Here is a 20641-nt window from a genome sequence, read left to right as displayed (position 1 = left end):
TGCATGTGCACATGTACAGGTATATGTAGCTCATGAAACATACACAAGAATTGCTCAATATGTTAATATAAACATTTAAATCAACTCTGATACTTGATAATTACATAAATTAGCATCTATTTGAAAAGAAATACCCATATGAGGCCTTCAAGATCACAAGGTTTTAAGGGTCCTGCAATTTACTAGCAAGATTCCATAACAAATTTTTAGCAGAAATTGAGGAATTGAACATAAATACCTCATATAAAATTAAATAGACATTTAAGATTAAATACATAATCATTAATGCACTTAAACAAAGCATTCCTATTTACGTACTTTTACAAATGAATCTACAGGCTTAGTCAAGATATTTTCTTATTCATATTGAAAGTGAGACTATATTTTACTGGTCAACTGAAGAGTGGAAAATTGTCCAAATCTGTGTACAATTTTAAAAAAGAAATACTGCCTTTATGTTTATGTTATAACAAAATGTGCAGTCAAAATGCATTATGCTAAGTACTAATTTACATTTCAATTTTGTTTTCAAGTATTATTTTCATAGCTATAACTAATTCATCTAAAAGTAATGGAAAATCAAGCAGGAGTCATCTCTTGAGCTATAGGTTCTGAAGACCTATTTGGAAAATAAAATGGAACAAATAAATCTATTACTGTAGAGAAAATGTTCAAATATAATTTAAACATGGAACAGCCTTGCACTTATTTGTAATGTGCAAGGCAAAATTTGTGAACCTCAGATATTTGTGACTACTCCTTATTTTTGTGAATAAAACTTTCCACACTTCTGCTTTTCTTACCTAATCTGTGTTCCCTTTCTATTTTTCTCATTCTCCTGCCCCTTTGGTATCCTAAGTTTGAGTCTCTCTATAGCCCTTGCTTTGACAATCATATCCACTCCTGCAAATTCTATCATAAATGTTGTGAAAATGTTTTACTCATCAGGGTTAAACTGAACCTGACTCTGAAAGCAGTTACTCATAGAACCAGCAGGATTGCTGGAGAAGCAGCTCTTTGCAAAAGAAGACAAGATAGGCAAAACCTTGACACAAGAACATTTACTTGGGATGTCATCACTAGCCCTGCCACAGTTAGACACTAGTGTAATGTAGTCAGTCTGATACTATCTCAGACCCTCTGCCTTTGGCATATTCTCTCAAGATGTTAGTATCATTCAGGAGCATTCAGTTGGCCATGCTTGGGTCACATGGCCATGCTCCAGCTCTCTAGGATGGGTAAAAGAAAGGTCTTCATTCTCTCAAGATAGGTGGTGCCACGTAGCCTCCTAAGTTTCTATCTACTTGTTACTTGTTTCCCCCTGGACTTCCTAATTAGCATTGAAATTCATCATCTTATATAGATAACAAATTCCCCAATGATTTTTTTTTTCTTCTGACATCTTGATCTTCACTCACACCTGAGTTTACATATTGATGAGGAGTCCAGAAGAAAGCACTGGTCTGGCCAGAGAGATCAGAAGCGTGAGCGAGCTCCAACCATGGGCTGTGCTCTCATGGGAGAAGCACCACTCTATTCATGGAGATAGTTTTATGCAAATTCTTGGGGGGAAAGATTCAGTGTAAGGTATGTTAAAAGTCATCATAATTCTTTCTCTTAAGAATGTTCTTTCTAAAGCACAGCAGCAATCACACTATTTTCTGTTTTAAGACCTTAAATGTTCATCTGTTACCACTGTAGAATAAAATTATAGTCTTTCTCATTGGATTGAAAGTCCCACAAGATTTATCTTTCACTGACCATTACAATTTCACTTAGTGCTAATCAAAATTCTTCATCTTTAAGCATACCAGAAATTTACATGGATCACAACATTTACTGAAGTGATACCTTTCTTCACAATGTGCCCTCCAACTACATAGTTATCTCAATTGTTCTTATAAATATCCTATAATATTCATGAAGATTTAATGCCTTTCTTGGTTGCCTTGACCTGAGGAATTGTCTTCAGAGATATCTATTAGTGATCCATTAGCTGTCCATTATTTATTTTCCATTTAACACTCACCCATTTGTTATAGGGACAGTGAAAATATTTTTTTCTTATTTTCTGCTCAGTTTATCATACATAGAGTAGATGATACAATTTTATGTTTCAAAATTCAAAAGTAAGTAAATACTTTTCTTGCTGTGTAAGATACTAATTTATCATTTCAATTTTCATAGAATATAAGTTTAAAATATAAAAGTGAGTTGTTTAATGAAGAATGGCAAAATATTTTGATAAAGAAAAGAAAAAAGTATGTCAATGATAGTTTTACCAATTTTACATTATCTTGAGTAGAGAACAGAATAGCTCACATATAGCTAACACATTTTTAATTCAATTATATACTCTTTCATGAAATTTCATATTGCTTATCATAAAAATGTCTACCTGGCTATTTTATAATTAAAATTAAATTGAATTCCCTAATGGGTTTTAGATTCATAAGCATCTTATAGTAAAACTATATCAAAGTATTTCTATAAAAGTATAAGTAGAAAAAAATATAATATGTAGGGATATTTGGGTCAGTCTTACTCAGATTTCTTTTTTTCCTTTAAGTAGAATCAAAGTAACAGTACTAGGAGTTATATATCTATTATTTTTTCAAGGTGTCTCTAATTTTCAGAAACATTACAAAAAGGTAACAAAACCATGCACAAGTATAATAATTGAGAGTACATCAAGAGCGTTTTATTATTATTATTGATAGAGCTACTTCACACATCATTTTGGAATGATTTAAACATGAAAAGCCTTTGTATTCTAAAAATTTATTGACGTGTAAATCTAGAGTGTCTGCACTCTTACTTCTATTTTTGTTGTTTTTCCTGGGCAAATCCCTATGCCTGTCCTTGCTGCCTTCTCTTTCAATCTTTTTACAATCTTTAAACCTCTTCTATATATTTGCTCCATCTATTATGACCTATCATCTCTTTGCCTTTTTTCTTCTCATTTACCTGAAGTATCTCAGATCAATTAACATACCAGTCTTCAGCCTGCATCTCACTGAAACCACTGATCTTCTCATTTCCTTTCCAGGCCTTCCTATTCCCCCCTAAACCTCGACACAGGGAAGCCTCCCCAAGATGATTGTCATAGGCAACTTTCTCTGAGAGCATCACCATCTTCATTCTCAAAATCAGTGACCTTCCTCAGCCACATTTCCTTTAATCTTGCTACAGTGTTTACTGCCCTTCTTCTCCCCTACTTCTTAAATGTGTTGCCTACTCTGGTTGTTACTTTCCTTTCTAAATCCCCCTCCTATCTTTCTGAGCATTATTTGTTGTTGACGTTTTGCATAGAATACCCTCTGACAGAATGAAATATATCCTAACTCTTTAGAATTTCATTATAAATACAGGTCTTGGTTACAACCAGTAGAACCCAATGCTAGGTAATTTAGTAAATGCACACATACATACTACATGTGCACACACATATGTGTATGTATGCACACATGTATATGCATATATGTATGTATGCATAAATGTGTATATGTATAGACATACACTAAGGGGCTTTTATCAAAAAGATATTGAGGGGCTTCCCTGGTGGTGCAGTGGTTGAGAGTCCTCCTGCCAATGCAGGGGACACGGGCTCGTGCCCCAGTCCAGGAAGATCCCACATGCCGCAGAGCGGCTGAGCCTGTGAGCCATGGCCACTGAGCCTGCACATCCAAAGCCTGTGCTCTGCAACAGGAGAGGCCACAACAGTGAGAGGCCTGTGTACTGAAAAAAAAAAAAAAAAAAGATGTTGAGGAAAAAACTGAAGAGATTTCAGAAAGGACACGTTTCAGAAAGGTCAACAGTAGCAGAACTAATGATGGTGTTTAGGTGCTGCCATCCCCATGGGCATGTTCCAAATATTCCTTGGTTTATATCTTTTAGCTGAAGATGCAAACTTTAGGAAGCTAGCATCTGATTTGCATAGATGGGGTCAGGAAAGGTGGTACAGCTTAACACTACTGAAAATTTAGTGTATAAGTACTAAGTGCCAAAAACAAAATTCAGATATTATTAGAGAAAAAGGAGCAGTAGATACAGGGAAGGCAGAAAGAGCAGATATCCACCGTGTGTGCCTTTCCTTGTCCTCTCAGAAAGCTCCCTGGCTCTGAGGGAGCTGGCAGAGAGAGGGAGACCAGGGCAGCTGACTGGTGCGGTGTTTATGTCCTGCACGTCCAAAACCCAATCTTGTATATCCTTCCAGCTCTAATCAGTGGCACACCATCTATTTGTCTAAAAAGAGGAAATGATAGTGATAGTCTGATATTGGAACTCAATTACTAAATACATTGAACTAAAACATGAAGAAATAATATATCCCCAGAGCCCTTTTAATTGAGTACTACTCTTTGTCCTAAATCATCCTGAGATAGTGAGACACATTCACAGACCAATAAGAAGGAAGTAAACAAATCAATGTTTTTGTTATAAGGACTCCTCCATTCGGATCAGATGTTCAGCTTTTTGATAAGTATGTATGTACATACAGTTGTAGTGACTTTCTCTTCTGTTTCTTGGAATCTTGAGTTTCAGCTACATTATGATCTTAACTGGACAAAACAAACAGTTTTATATAAATAACTATTGTTGATTTGCAGAGATGATTATTTTTTATTTGTACAGGATTCTTTTTGCCTACTACGTAACATAGTTCAGACCTTTAAAATCAACCGTTAATATCCCTTGTCATTGCTACTCGTAATTAGAAAAAGGCTTAGCAGGAGAGAAGAAAGAAGACGGAGCAGATATGGCGGACGCATCACCTAAGGAGGGTGGGGTCTGGATGTCCTGGACACTCAGGCTTCCCTGAGTGGGCAGTCAAGTGGTGCCTGGGGTACACGGGCTCCCCTTGCTCAGTGGGTTCTGACTCTGGCATATTTTAGAACTAATCATTAATGCTTTCTTTCTGTTGACACATATAGGAAAGAGATGTAGATTCATAAATTGAGACCAAAGCAAAATTGAAGATCAGATGAATTTCCCCCCTGATATAAGCAAGCATTTGACCTATATTTTGGTATTTTGCAAGTAAATACTTAAAATTTCAATATGAATTTTGATTTTATAACATAATAAGATATAAAACATTTACTTTTGGTGCAGTGCACTAATAATCACCTTTGTAATCCAATTTTTCACAGAAGTGTTTTTGATTTTATTAAATAGTTGTTTTTAAAATGAAGTCTGTCTCTTTCAGTATTGTATAATCTTTTCAGGTATATCTTTCTTTTTTATTGGAGTATAATTGCTTTACAGTGTTGTGTTAGTCTCTGCTGTACAATGAAGTGAAGCAGCTATATATATACATATATCCCGTCCCTCTTGGACCTCCATTCCCCCCCAGTCCCACCCATCCAGGTCATCACAGAGCACCAAGTTGAGCTCCCTGTTGTATACAGCAGGTTCCCACTAGCTATCTATTTTATACATGGTAGTGTATTTATGTCAAACCTAATCTCCCAATCTGTCCCACCCTCCCCTTGCCCTGCCCCATGTCCACACATACATTCTCTATGTCTGCATTTCTATTCCTGCCCAGCAAATAGGTTCATCTGTACCACTTTTGTAGATTCCACGTATATACTTTAATATATGGTATTTGTTTTTCTCTTTCTGACTTACTTCACCCTGTATGACAGACTCTAGGTCCAACCACACCTCTACAAATAACCCAATTTCATATATTTCTAAGGCTGAGTATTATTCCATTATATATATGTACCACATCTTCTTTATCCATTCATCTCTTGATGGACATTTAGTTTGTTTCTGTGTCCTGGCTATTGTAAATAGTGCTTCAATGAATATTGGGCTGCATGTGACTTTTTGAATTATGGTTTTCTCAGGGTATATGCCCAGTAGTGGGATTGCTGGGTCATATGGTAGTTCTATTTTTAGTTTTTTAAGGAACCTCATTCCTGTTCCTCACAGTGACTGTATCAATTTACATCCCCACCAACAATGCAAGAGGGTTCCCTTTTCTCCACACCTTCTCCAGCATTTATTGTTTGTAGAGCTTTCGATGATGGCCATTCTGATCGGTGTGAGGTGATACCTCATTGTAGTTTTGATTTGCATTTCTCTAATAATAAGTAATGCTGAGCAGCTTTTCATGTGCCTCTTGGCCATCTGTATGTCTTCTTTGGAGAAATGTCTATTTAGGTCTCAAAATGGATTAAATACCTAAATATAAGACCAGACACTATAAAACTCTTAGAGGAAAACATAGGAAAAACACTCTTTGACATAAATTACAGCAAGATCTTTTATGATCCATCTCCTTGAGTAGTGAAAATAAAAACAAAAATAAGCAAATGGGACCTAATTAAACTTAAAATATTTTGCACAGCAAAGGAAACCATGAACAAGACAAAAAGACAACCCTCAGAATGGGAGAAAATATTTGCAAATGAAGCAACAAAGGATTAATCTCCAAAATATACAAACAGCTCATGCAGCTTGATATCAAAAAAAAAAAAAAAAAAAAATCAGACAACCCAAACAAGTATATCTTTATCTTCTTAAGGAAAAATGGAAAGAAAAGCATTCATAAATGAATTATGTTCTATAATTTTAAGAGTTTCATATATATCAAAAATAAAAGAATTCAGATTGTAAAATGTAATATTAACATTTTCACTAAGAATTTCACTCTTTCATGTTATGAATATGTCTTCAATGTACATGATATACATGATAACCTGAATTTTCATTAACATTTGATAAACTAACATAGTGCCTGAAAATTAGTCATGAACATTTTCTTTGAAAAATATCCTGTTCATGAAATTGCCTGTGGATTTTATATCATTGTATGATATTCTCCCCTCTGTACTTTTTGTAGATGTAAATAATTTGAATGCCTTTGTCTTTCCCAAGTTTATTTCAAGCAGACTTCAAATTATCACTACCAGTATGCAAACATTTACTGCGAGACTAAATTTCCTACCCGGTAAATTTGAATATCAATTATAGAATTTAGGAGAACCAAATAATAAAGTGAAGGAGAAAAAATATTGATTCTCAGTATTCATTGAAAACAGTAATGCCCTTATCAAAATTTGTGAGGTAGAAGGGAATTAGACACACCAGTCTTCATAAATTGACTTAGCTTTTGCCTATGTCATTTCAAAACTAGCACTAACAAAAAGTTTGCAATTATGTTTTTCTTTTCTTTTTTATTATGTGCAATTATTAAAAATATCACATATGTATGTAACTGTTACCATTCTAGAGCAGAACAATAGCCATCTGTTCATGATTAGTTTTTGTGATATAAAGTTGCTTTTGAGAAGGACTCAGCCTTCCTTGATATATATAGTTGCAAACTACGCTGTCACCACAGAGAAATTATTTCACACCATATTATATTCACTAGTGTGCACCCTGTAGAATGGGAATTGATTATTTTAATGTAGCCATGATGACAGTCTATATTTTCTAATCTCATCAAATCCATTGGATACAATCAAGGTTTGTTTCCATAGCAACCATGAGTGAAAGGAAGAACTACAGTACAGGTATATCCTGCACTTCAAAGAAGATGAAATTTCAAAAATGGGGGGGGCTAGGTGAATTCTGGGAGGAGGGGATTCTGATTCAATAGCCACCAAGAAGTGTCTATGAATCTTTGACCAAGGACTACACTTTAAATAATTTGCTACACTTTCAGGCAGACAAATCATGAAGAAGCAATAACTTCCAGGATAAAATTTGACTGTTCCAGGAAACAGTGCGTTCAAATTTCCTACAAGGCTGAAAAACATTTTTAAATCTAAAATTTGAAGATGATAGAATAACCATGACGGTTTAAAAGTAATCAGGCTAAGGTCTTGCCACTGCTCTGTAATTGTGAAACTGTAATTTTTATAATTTACAATTTCTGTAACTTAAAAAGAAAACTCATTTAAAACCAACATTCTTATTATTTTCAAGTTGCCAGAACAAAAATTTGCAGCCTCTTTCCACAGGAGGGAGTAAAGATGAGTTATGTAAGAGAGACAGAAGAAATTATATCTTATTGATCCATTCTGAGAAGGTAGCAAAGACCTGCCTAGAGAATAACATAGAAAAAAGTTGTAAACTCTGGAAAAAAAGCAGGAGAACAGCAATTGCTGAATAGCAATGCTTAATCTAAAGATAATAATAAGGAAATTAACTCTTTTTCCCTGAAGATCCAGTTGAGTCCCTCTAGTATTGATGAGAAGAGAGGCTTAGAGTAGAGCCAGGGTAGCAATTGAAAATCGACACTGCATCACTGATTGCCTAAGCCTGAATGTGATGTAATGTAATCCACAGAAACAAAAGCTCTTTGGGGTCCTCAATAACTTTTAACAGCATAAGAAAGTTCTGAGATCAACAGGATTGAAAGCCATTAGTCTGTGGTATTAAATCTTCTAAAAATACAGCAACAACTTGAGCCCAAGCCTACAGAAAATGAATAAAGAGAGAAAACATCGTGCCAGTCACATCATTTTAGGGCTTGAATAAAAATTAGAGCTTATTTTTCTATACAAAACTAATTTAGGGATGAGAAAACTGAGACCTAAAGCATGAACAACTACCTAGAATTTTACATTGGAAAAAGCACCCATTGTTCTTGACCCTAAAGCAATGCTCTTTCAGTTATTCTACATTGCTTTATTTAAAATGTATATTTTTTATTTAACTTTAAATCATCAATATTACATTGTTTTAATCAATATGAGTGACTAAAGGCAAGAATTTTCTTGTTTATTTTTGTAACATTTCACAGGTTTTTTTTTCAGATATATGTTTCTTTCTTTCATTTACAAAAATATTTTAAAAAGCAAGATAGAACACATATTTTTTTGTTATACACCCAATTTCATTAAGTTGCTACTGTTGCACCTCTGCTAACATTATAACATATGGATGGACATTCAGAATGTTAGACACTCAAACTACTATAGTAGTAAGCATAATCCAACCAGTAGTAAGCATAATCTAACCATAACCTAATCTTCAGTAAGGATAGAAAAACACCAATCCTATTCAGGAATGGTTTCAAGTGTGAAAAACCCTTCACATTCCTTTACCACTTTATGTAAAAATGAGTCCTTTCCTTCTGGCCTCTTTATTTGTGGTAGCAGCTCTTCATTCTTTTTTTTAAAAAAGCAAAACAAAACAAGCAAGCTCATTGTTATAGAAACCTGACCCCAATAAAATTATATAGAGAATTGACTGGTAATTTTTTTTCTAAATTTGGAGATAAAGGAAAGAATGGGGATCCTTTCCCTCCCTGAGTTTCTATGTATTTGTTGTCCTCACTTGAGTCTCCATGTTTTAGAATCATTTAGTCCAACCCTTACCCAGTTGATTTTCATCTCTAAGAAACAAGATGTTTTCAATTTGAAAAAAAAAAAAAAAAGACTATGATATAGACAGTCTCTTATTATGGTCTTCATATGGTAATCAAATTTCAGTCCCCTCTCCAACTTCACCAGAAACTTCCTTGTATGATAGACGGTCTGTTCTACATTGTGTGTGTGTGTGTTTATGGGATGGATAATTTGAACAATTAGATAGACAGAATTTTTTTGAAGGTTATTTTGAAGTGTTGAAACTATTGCTTCTCACTGGTATACAATAGATCTATGAAGACTTCAGTTTCTCCTCTCATCAGTTTTTACTCAAATATTTCCCTTAAATAAGATAATTTTCTATTATGTTTCTCATTTAAAACATCTTGTATAGGAAGATTCACGTCCAAATATTTTTTGGTAAGAAGATAAGTAATCACTTTGTTTACCAGTACCAGTTTATCATTTTAAAAAGGTTTAATTTAATTGAATTTTCTGTAATACTACTTGAATTAGAAAACTTTAATAAAATTCTAAAGGTCTTTCATGTTCAAGAGAAAGAACCTAGTCTTAACAGGATTGCCTTCACAACTAATGTACTAGCTATGAATTCAGCCTTGAACTTTCTATGTGAAGTGAGGTTGGGATCACAGGAAAAGAGGAGGCACTTTTTTTTTTATCTGAGTAAACTTTATTAAAGTTACTTTTCCAAAAAATATATCAGTACGTTTGGTAATGTAGCAACAAACTTGGGCTCAAACACCTTTGAAATTTTAAAAGTAATCTTCAATGATGTTGATCAGGAAATTCTTTCCTTGGTGGGATTACTTCCCCAGTTTCCAGAATTGTATCACCTAAAAATATTCTTGGCTTTCTTTCAACGATGGCATATGGTTTTGTATTCACATGATATTTGAGATAATAATGCATAATCCAGACAGGGGCCAGTACATGAGTACAAGCAAAGATGCTGTGTCGGTACGTCTTATAGATCATGTTCTTCCAGGGGGCCCCGTCCTGCAAAAACTTATTCCAGAATTGCTTCATAGGCCACGCCCTCCGCCTGGGCAGCAGCGGTTCACCCGGTGGCTCAGCTCTTGATCCTTCAGCCGTCGCCTTCGCAGCTCTCACAGCTGTTGCGGCCGCAGTTTCTCGTGGGACGTACACCCTGTCGCTGCTGATACCAAGGCGTGCCCCCGTGTCTTGTCACGCTAGCTCCCGCTCTGCAAAGCAACCTTGCAGGATGCCAGGGAGCAGCGCACCGATATAGAGGGAGTGCTTTTATCGAAGCTGAATGTAATTTCCATGTTATGTCTAGGTTTCACAGGTTTATAAAAAAGGAGATGTTTAAACACATAACAATAAAATTATATAGTAGAATCTGTGAAATAATGAACACAGTTAAGTATTATATCCCTAACTCTATTCGCAGAAATTAAATGAATATCTTCTTATTCATTGTGTCCAAATATTTTTGTATCTTTAGTATGCTTATTCCAATGGAGTCAGAAAGCAAACTGGGATGAGGAAGGGGTACCATCTTGCTTCAATCTCCTTCTCCAGTTTCATTTCGTAGCCTAAGATACTTCTCTCTTTACAAGTTGGTGGGCAGCATAAGGAATACTCTTTCCACAGCTTTCACTTCATTGTCCATACTGTTGCTTTTTCCTCCACTTTGGTAGGTAAAATTGATCAGAATCTGGCATTCATTGGCATGAATTAGCTTTCATTCTGCATGGTACAGGTCAATGCTTACACATGTCATGCATGCACCCATCCGTCCTTGTTTTTTCTCTTGGACATGACAATCTTCACATACAACAGCCCTTGTGCCCCTAGTCTCCAGGCAGGAGGACTTTCTGGGCAAGTTATACTCCCAGGCAGGCTGCATGGCAGGGATGAGATGAATTTGGGGGTGAGACACTATTTTCCAGCTTTTCTACCTTCAACTTGAAGGTAAGTAGAATGCATTGAGTCTGGTTATCATGAATTAAAGGTGGGAGGTCAGAGATATGGCTGTGATCTCCGATAATGTTGTCTGGCTTTGTCTGGAAACCTAGCACTGCAATAGAGCCTATACTTGGATGTCTTTTTTTCTATTGAAATTCCACTAGTGTTTAATAAAGACAGAAGGTAAGAGGAATATGTGATTGGACCCCTAATATCTAACCAAATTCGAGAGAAGACCAATTTTAAAAATCAGTTAAAATTTAAATTACTATTAAGTGATGTAGAAGTCTATTGTTCAGATTAAAATGTGTCCATGGCATTTTAAAACATATCATAATCAGAAGTTATTTTGGTTTTGAAAATCTGACAGCATACAGTTTTCTCTTTGCCTCGAGTAACAGGAAAATAAACAATAGAACTAATATTTCCAATTTATATCTAGTGAATATTTTGATGTATAGAATAACATTATATGTGCATTGATTCTTGGTCTATTTTGAACTTAATGGAAAGAAAATAGGAATTTTCCTTTCCAATATGTAGTTGCTATTAAGGTTTCTTCAGTTAACTCATTTGTGTGTTAGAAAGCCTAATTATTGTGAGACTTGATACAAAGCAGTCAATATACCTGCTGTCCTGTGTGGTCTGAGCAGTATTAAATGGGTTTCTAGTAAATTACTGCTCATCAAACACAGACATCATTGTGGATCTGGCATTTCAGAGCTTCCATATTGCCAATCTGGAAAAACAACACTAAATTCTTCATATAAGAGTTAAATAATGAACAGACAAGAGGAAGGCAAATATGATTTTAAAAACCATAAACTCAATCTTTCCAGTTCAGATCAATTGTGAGGTGACATCATGTGTGTTTAGGGCTGTATTGCTAAATCACGTGGCTTTAGGAAGCTAATGTTTGATCCTGTTACTTTAAATATATACAAGATCCTGTCACCAAAACCATATCTTCCCTGTTAGATTTCAGCCTCATAAATACTTTGGGAATGAGGAGAAATAATTTTTAAAAAGTGGCAAATCTCCACTTAGGTTGTCCTAAATGAGACCAATTCAGTAATGAAATAAAATTATTAAATTAATCAGGACATTGCCCACTTTATTTTAAAACATCTTAAAAACAGAGGTTAGCTTCACAGTGACAGAAGACACTTCCCTCGTCTCTCCTTTTCCATCTACAACCAGTAGAATGGAAATAACTCTGCCCAACACACCATGATGCTGAGGAGGCCACACATCTGTGCATCTGCAGGTGAGTGGAGTGGAACATAGAAGAGGTGGTGCCCGCTGGGCCTCGATCCTGACCCCCTGGCCGCAGCGCCGGATCCCCAAACCCCAAAGACTTGTTATCAGAAGGGAAGAGGCACACATGACTCTGGCCTCTGGGTCCCAGCACCCACGGCCATGGGGACCTGGACAGCAGCAGCAGGACCACGACCCTGGTCCCTTTCGCCGGGGTGGTGCCTGTGACTTTGAACCCCCCATTGCAGTGGTGGTGCCGGAGAAGGAGACCCTGAACACAGTGGAGGCCCGTGCTATTCCAGTGCACCCAGGGGTGATGCTGGAGACAGTAGTGTCACCAGGAGAAGCAAGACACCAGGAACCCTGGAGGCACAAGTAGTGATGATGAGGGCACCAGAGACACCTCAGGCAGAGGTGAACGAGGGTGGACTGTGCTGCTTCTCAAATAAACCAGAGGAAGCGCAGGGGAGAGAAACTGAAAAAGTGTGCTACAGTGCCACCTACTGATACACTAAAGAAAGGCCTCTCATTACCAACATGCTGAACTGCTTAAATCAAAGTTTAAAAAGCATTACCTAAAAGATAGGTGTTCACTACTTCAGATGTACAAGAAGAGGAGCAGCTAAATAAGCATCACACAAAAAGCGTGATAACATGATAACACAAGAAGAAAATGACAATTCTGCCAGAAGCCAAAATTAAAGTCACAGAAGATAGTGATCTGATAGAGAATTCAAAATAGCTGTCATGAAGAAACTCAGTGAGTTACAAGAACGCTCAGAAAGACAGTTTAATGAGCTCAGGGATAAAACTAATGAGCAGAAGGAATACTCTACCAAAGAGAGTGAAACTCTAAAAAAGAACCAAACAGAAATTCTGAAGCTGAAGAATTCAAAAAATAAGACAAAGAATGCATTAGAAAACATTGGCAATAGAGCAGACCATATGGAAGAGAGAATTAATGAGTTTAAAGATAGAAATCTAGAAATGATACAGGGAGAAGAGGAAAGAGAACCAAGGTTCTTTGTTAAAATGAAAAAAATTATTTGAGAACCACACAACTCTATTAGGAAAGGCAACCTTAGGGTAATGGGTATCCCAGAAGAAAAAAGAGAGAGAGAAGGAAGCAAAGATTTATTTAAAGAAATAATAGCTGAGAACTTCCCAAACCTAGGAAGGAGCTAGATATACAAGCTAGCTCCATGAAGCTAAGAGAACTCTTAATTACCTCAACACAAAAAGGTCTTTTTCAAGACACACTGTATTAAAGCTGTCATAAGTCTATGATAAAGAATTTTAAAAGCAGCCAGGAAAAAAAGGACAGTAACCTACAAAGGACCCCCATATCAGACAATCGGCAGACTTCTCAGCAGAAACCCTACAGGCCAGGAGAGAATGGAATGACATTCTCAAAATATTGAAAGACAAAAATTGTCATCCAAGAATACTCTCCAGCAAAGTTACCCTTCAGATATGAAGGGAAAATAAAGACGTTCTAGGACAAACAAAAGCTGAAAGAGCGCATTACCACTAGACCTGCTTTACAGGAAACGTTGAAAGGAGCTCTTCAACCTGAAATGATAGGCAAAAATACACAAAACTTTGAGTAAGCTGATAAATAGACATTCAGAATGAGAAAACTGTAACTCTAATCAGAATAGATTGTTAAACATTTAATTATAGGATAAAAATTGAAGGGGAGAAAAGCAGTAAGATTAATTATAGTACTTCAATTTGATAATGAACTTACAACATTAAAGAAAGGTAATTTGAGACCAAAAAAAACATAAAAAAGGGAAGAGGAAAAGTAGGGAGCCCATACAGGCAAATGAAGATAAGATGCTATCAGCAGATAATGGATCATTTTATCTATGTGATTTTTTTATACAAACCTCATGGTAACCACAAAACATGAATCTAGAGTAGAGATGCAAAACATAAAAAAGCAACTGAGAAACATCATAATAAACACCAACCCACTTGGTAGACAGAAACACAAGGAATAAGAAACAATGGAGATATAGAGCAACAAGAAAACAGAAGATTGAATGCCAGTACTAAGTTCTCATCTATCAGTAATCATCCTAAATATAAATGGAGTGAATTCACCAATCAAAAGATACAGAGTGGCTGGATGGATTAAAAACACAAGACTGACTGTATGCTGCCTTCAGGAGACTCACCTCAGCCCTAAAGACAAACATAGACTCCAGGTGAAGGGATGGAAAATGATACTCCAAGCAAATGGCAGCCGCACAAAAACACATGGAACCATACTCATGCCAGACAAAACAGACTTCACGTCAAAAGAGGTAACAAGAGAAAGATGGACATTATATGATAAAAGGGACAATCTATCAAGAAAACAACATGTATTAGTAAATATGCACCTAACATAGGAGCACCAAAATATCTAAAACAATTATTAACAGACGTAAAGGAAGAAAATGACAACACAATAATAGTAGGAGATTCATCTCTCCGCTTACATCCGTGGATAGAACATCCAGAAAACAAACAAGGCAACAGTGGCCTTAAATGAAACATTAGACTGGATGGATTTGATAGATCAGTACAGAACGTTCCATCCAAATGAAACAGAATACACATTCTCCTCAAATGCCCATGGAATATTCTCAAGGATAGACCATATGTTGGGATACAAAACAAGTCTCAAGAAATTTACAAAGTTTGAAATTATAATATCTTTTAAAATCACAGTGGTATAGAAGTAGAAGTCAACTGCAAGGAGAAAGCTGGAAAAATCACAAATATGTGGGGACTAAACCACATGCTACTGAACAACTATGGGGTCAACAAAGAAATCAAAGGAGAAATCCAAAATACCTAAATACAAATGAAAATTAAAATAAAACATATCAAAATCTATGGGTTGCGGCAAAGGCAGTACTGAGTGTCCTTTGCCTGCTTTAAAAACACTGTGAAGTCTTCTTGGTCCAAGAGTGAAAGTGATATTCTTTAGCTCAGTATCTCAAGTCTCTTATGACCTACCCAGTGAGAGCTGTCCATTCTCAACTCCCGACTTTCTCTTTCTTACCCTCACATGCCTTTTCTGCTTACCTTTCACACCTGCACTTTTGCAAAACTTATCTCTGCCCCTAAGACCTTTTCCTGTTCTTCTGCCTACAAGTGTTTATTCATGATTGAGTACCATGTCAAATGTCACCTCTTCCTATGGAGACCTCTTCCCAAATCTCCCAAAGAGTAGACCTCAGTGCTCTCACAGCCCTTCATAGCCTTGGTCTGCCTTGCTGGCTAACAGTGAGCTTTCTGGGAGCACTACTGAGTACCTAGCATCCAGCACAGTGTCTGGCCCCCATAGTAATCAGCCAATATTTCTTTGATAAATAAATGAACAAAAAGTGTACTGCAATTTTTGAAGAAATATATTGTTTCTTCATGCTAAATTCTAGCAAAACATTGCCATTTGGTTCCCTACACCGGGGCCATTCAGCATTATAATTGTCATTGATGAAACTTCCTAAAATGTAAGAGTAATTTTCAAATATCTTAATTTTATAAAAGTCCTCTAAAACTTGAGAAAATAACTATAAAATCGAGAATGATAATAAGGCTGAAGACTGAGATAATTAATTTCAAGAATGTGGCTTTTCAGAGACCTAGCTGGATATAAAGACACAACTTGGCATATGTGAGGAGGGGATAGATACTAAGGACCATGACTGGGGTTATGATGATTCAGAGCCAAGGTAATTCTCTAGCTTTAGGGGCGATATGTCCTCAGTACCCCATGTTTCTGTTTCAGGACAAGTGTTTGGTGACCAAACAGTTGGACATGCATTACAAGAGTTAGAAAGCCGAATTGGTGGCCTTGACCCCAAATACCTGGCTGGGGGAGTTACCTGTAAGCCCAGTGAACTCTTTCTGAGAAACTCTTATTAACATTCATTGGAACACTTAGATTCCATAGAAACAGTTTTATAAAAGCTTAAAACCAAGATTTTTCTCAAGAAGCATCATCAGGTTCACACAAGAATGAGTAATCCTTGATTCAGACCCCCTAGAGTTTTATAACATAAAACTTTGAAAGGATGATTTGACCTGGAATTTTTTCTTTCTTCAAATCAAGCCAGTTTCCTCAGCCTTAGAAAACACATCCCAACGACTATCTGTCTTTGAAGTGCTTAGTGTTCCTGCCAGGAGAATTTAACTGCAAAATGTTTTTACAGGTACCTGAAGAAATTGGCTCACTTTGTAAAATTATTTCACATTGCCAATTGAATTAAGTAAAATACCTAACAAAGGAAAAATAACAGTTTTGATAGAACATATATGTTTTATTTTGACAGAATGAAATATCTTAAATGAATTTTTAAGTTTTTGATAATAAAATCTCAGCAATCCAAAGGACATATTTATGTTCTGACCTATTGTAGCAAGAGGAAGGATGTGAAGTGCATCTAAAAGCAGTAACAGACCATTGAGAACTTACATTGCAGCTCAGATTTATGTCGTGAGAAATCAGGCTTTGGTCTACTCTAAGAATAGTCCTGCCTACCTTTGTTCTTGCAATAATTTAAAATTCCTGTGCTGCAGAAATATCACAGATCTACTTTAAGCTTATTTAGTTTTAACCAAATTGGATTTTTTTCATCGTTTCAAAGACTTTTAATGGATCAATTAATGTTACAATTTTCCTGCTGGAACTCTGCACAGGTTGAAAGAAAGCCATCAATAGCAGCGACCATTTTACCTGAAGTTGACTTACTCCTAATGTAAGACTTAAACATGCACTGTCTTTTAAGAAAAAGAGACATATAAATAAAAGATGGGTATTTTGAAAATTAGTGAATTGTTAATATGAATACTGTTTGGTATTGTTTAGAAACAAACAAACAAACATGCCACTGTGCTACTCATTATTTTCTTGGAAAACAATGCACTCAATCATAAGATATCAGTGTCTGGGTTTTTCTAAATTTCCAAGCAATGAATGAATAAATAAAAAGTTAAAATATAGAATTTAATCTAGAATTTAAGATGGGGAAAATTTAGCTTTTGTTTTTGACATTGTCCTAAAATAATGAGAAATAAGGTCTACTTAAGCAAGCCACATAAAAAGAAATTCTGCCAATGTCAGTCTGTTGTTTTAGCAACCTTAGTGAGCAAACTGAAGCTCTGCACAGTTAATGTTATCATTGTTATGCAATCAATAATGAAAATAGCCAAAACACTGACTAAACCTTGCCATGGCCAATTTAGTCCATCATCTTGACACAATCACGTTGGTTTTCCAAAACAGTTTTCTTTCGGATGCATGCTCTGAGAATGTAAAATAACCCATTTAAGGCTCTTGCAGTAACAATCGAACTCACTCTGCCTTTGACTTAAAAATATTTATGCATCTTCCACTAACTCACTCCTAGGAGAAACTCACTTCTGTAAACAACAATCTGGGCTAATCAATATAATAAACTTAACATCACAGTCCACTTGTGATATACATGTTGAAGATATTTTAACAACCATTGGTACTTAGTTGACACAGTTCAACTTTGCCATGTCTAGGCAATTCCTTTTCTGAGAAATACACATTGTTTGAATGTGTGATTAAACCTTTTAAAATCAGGACATTTGATTAGCAAGGAAAAATAAAATCATTCCAATACAAATTCTAAGCCTACCTTTAAAGCTGCAAAACTTAACCAAGGCATGGATGCTAGCTTAAATGCAGCTTCATATTTATAACTTGGATATTTTGTTGTACCTGGAGCATATGTAAATTTGTTGTTGCTGGGAATTTATCAAAGAGTAAATAGATAAGTGCTATGATGGAGGAAAATTGTGGTCCCTCAAAATTAATAATATTTTGCAAGTGTCCTATTAAACAAAAGAGACCTAGAGCATTTATTTTAATGAATTTATGTAATATAAACCATTTGGGATATAAATTCAAAATTATTGAACTACTAGATTTATATAACACGGGTAACAAGTATATCACTGACAATTACAAATAAGGTGAAACTTAAAATATGTATATAATTTTGGGATTGATTTTTATTACTTGAGACCTTAGCAGTTGCCATTAATAATTTGGGAGGAATTAGTATGGTGGTCATTGTATGCTTCCCAGATCCCCCTTCAGGAATAAAAATCAGACTTCTACAGCTGCTGCAAGTGCTGCTACAAAAAGGCCTCAGCTCTCAGCTTCCCACAAGTATGGCAGAGCTGCGTCAGCCAAGGTCAGGTCTCAGCCCCAGGTCAACACTCATTCACTGAAGTCTTTATTTGTCAACACCCCTTCCTTTCTAATGTTTGTACAAAGTCATCATAGATAGACTGACCCAGTCCTCTAGCCCAAGTGGGTATGATTTTGAAGTGTTATTCCAGCTTCAGAATTTCCCATATTTTTGGCAGGGGCTTCCAGTGAGACCACATAATGGCTCAACTTTTTTCCCTTTGTTTAGTCCTACTTGCCTTTGGAAGGTGTTGATCCTACTATCACCCCCTAATAAATCTCCTGCACAACCATCTCCTTATAGAGTCTACTTCCCAGGCAACCCAAGCTGCGAGACATAGATATTAAGGCTGTAAAACATCATAAAACCCTTCCCCAATTCTGTAGCTACCTAATGTATTTTTGTACAGAAGAGTTGGGCTTAAAATATTAATATTATTGGTTATAAGAATGTGTAAAATAACATAAGAATAGTTCAAATAATAAGATTAACATGTTCAGAATACTAATTTCATAAAAACACTAGATAATATTTCTTTTATTCCACATCCTTATCTCAACCCTTCTTCCAAGGTCAAGCTGTGCCTCTGTGATACATGACCTATTTATAATCTACAACACTAACCAGGTGTCAGTTTACTTTTCACCTGTTGGTTGCAATCAATAGAATTCTGATACTCATAAATGGAAAGGCAATCTACCACCTTCTATTGACTGCTCATTGTCTTTAAGGGAAATGGATAGATTTTGGTGTGCGTTTGAGTAGTGTATGTGTTCTATATCTTATGTATAACATTTATTGACAGACGTTAAAAATAAAACTTGAGAACTTCTGCTGCCAGTGTCCTTGTCCTCACAGTGAGACACAGCCACACCCCGTCTCTGCAGGAGATCCTCCAACACTAGCAGGGAGAGAGACCCTCAAGATGGCAGAGGAGTAAGACGTTGAGATCAACTTCCTCCCCACAAATACATCAGAAATACATCTACACATGGAACAATTCCTACAGAACACCTACTGAATGCTGGCAGAAGACCTCAGACTTCCCAAAAGTTTTTCTTTCTTCCTTTTTTTCTCCCTATTCTTCTGAGCTGTGTGGCTGACAGGGTCTTTTATTCTGGCTGGGTGTCAGGCCTGTGCCTCTGAGGTGGGAGAGCCAAGTTCAGGACACTGGTCCACCAGAGACCTCCCGCCTCCACATAATATCAAATGGTGAAAGCTCTCACGGAGATCTCCATCTCAATGCTAAGACCCAGCTCCAGTCAATGACCAGCAAGCTACAGTGCTAGACACCCTATACCAAACAACTAGCAAGACAGGAGCACAAACTCACCCATTAGCTGACAGGCTGCCTAAAATCATAATAAGGTCACAGACACCCTAAAACACACCACCGGATGTGGTCTTGCCCACCAGAAGGACAAGATCCAGCCTCATCCACCAGAACACAGGCACCAGTCCCCTCCACTAGGAAACCTACACAACCCACTGAACCAACCTTAGCCACTGGGGACAGACACCAAAAACAACAGGAATTATGAACCTGCAGCCTGCAAAAAGGAGACCCCAAGCACAGTAAGTTAAGCAAAATGGGAAGACACAGAAATGCAAAGCAGATGAAAAAGCAAAGTAAAAACACACCAGACCAAACAAATGAAGAAGAAATAGGCAGTCTACCTGAAAAAGAATTCAAAGAAATGATAGTAAAGATGATCCAAAATCTTGGAAATAGAATGGAAAAATACAAGAAACGTTTAATAAGGACACAGAAGAACTAAAGAGCAAACAAACCACGATGAACAACCAATAAATGAAATTAAAAATTCTCTAGAAGGAATCAATAGCAGAATAACTTAGGTAGAAGAGCGGATAATT

General features: G+C 36.2%; 1 pseudogene across 1 annotated transcript; it reads right to left on the bottom strand.

Annotated features, from left to right (window-relative positions):
• Nucleotides 1-10121: 10121 nt before the first annotated feature.
• LOC307195226 (NADH dehydrogenase [ubiquinone] 1 beta subcomplex subunit 6-like) lies at nt 10122-12671 on the bottom strand (annotated as a pseudogene). Its single transcript has 2 exons — nt 12515-12671; nt 10122-10509 (listed from the first exon to the last, which is right to left on the bottom strand). The product of its transcript is annotated as an NADH dehydrogenase [ubiquinone] 1 beta subcomplex subunit 6-like (transcript).
• Nucleotides 12672-20641: the final 7970 nt, after the last annotated feature.

The sequence above is a fragment of the Stenella coeruleoalba genome (genome assembly GCF_951394435.1).
Source record: "Stenella coeruleoalba genome assembly, chromosome: 12".
Lineage (NCBI taxonomy): Eukaryota > Metazoa > Chordata > Mammalia > Artiodactyla > Delphinidae > Stenella > Stenella coeruleoalba.
The sequence above is the reverse complement of the archived record's forward strand: the minus strand, read 5'-3'. Positions and strand labels throughout refer to the sequence as shown.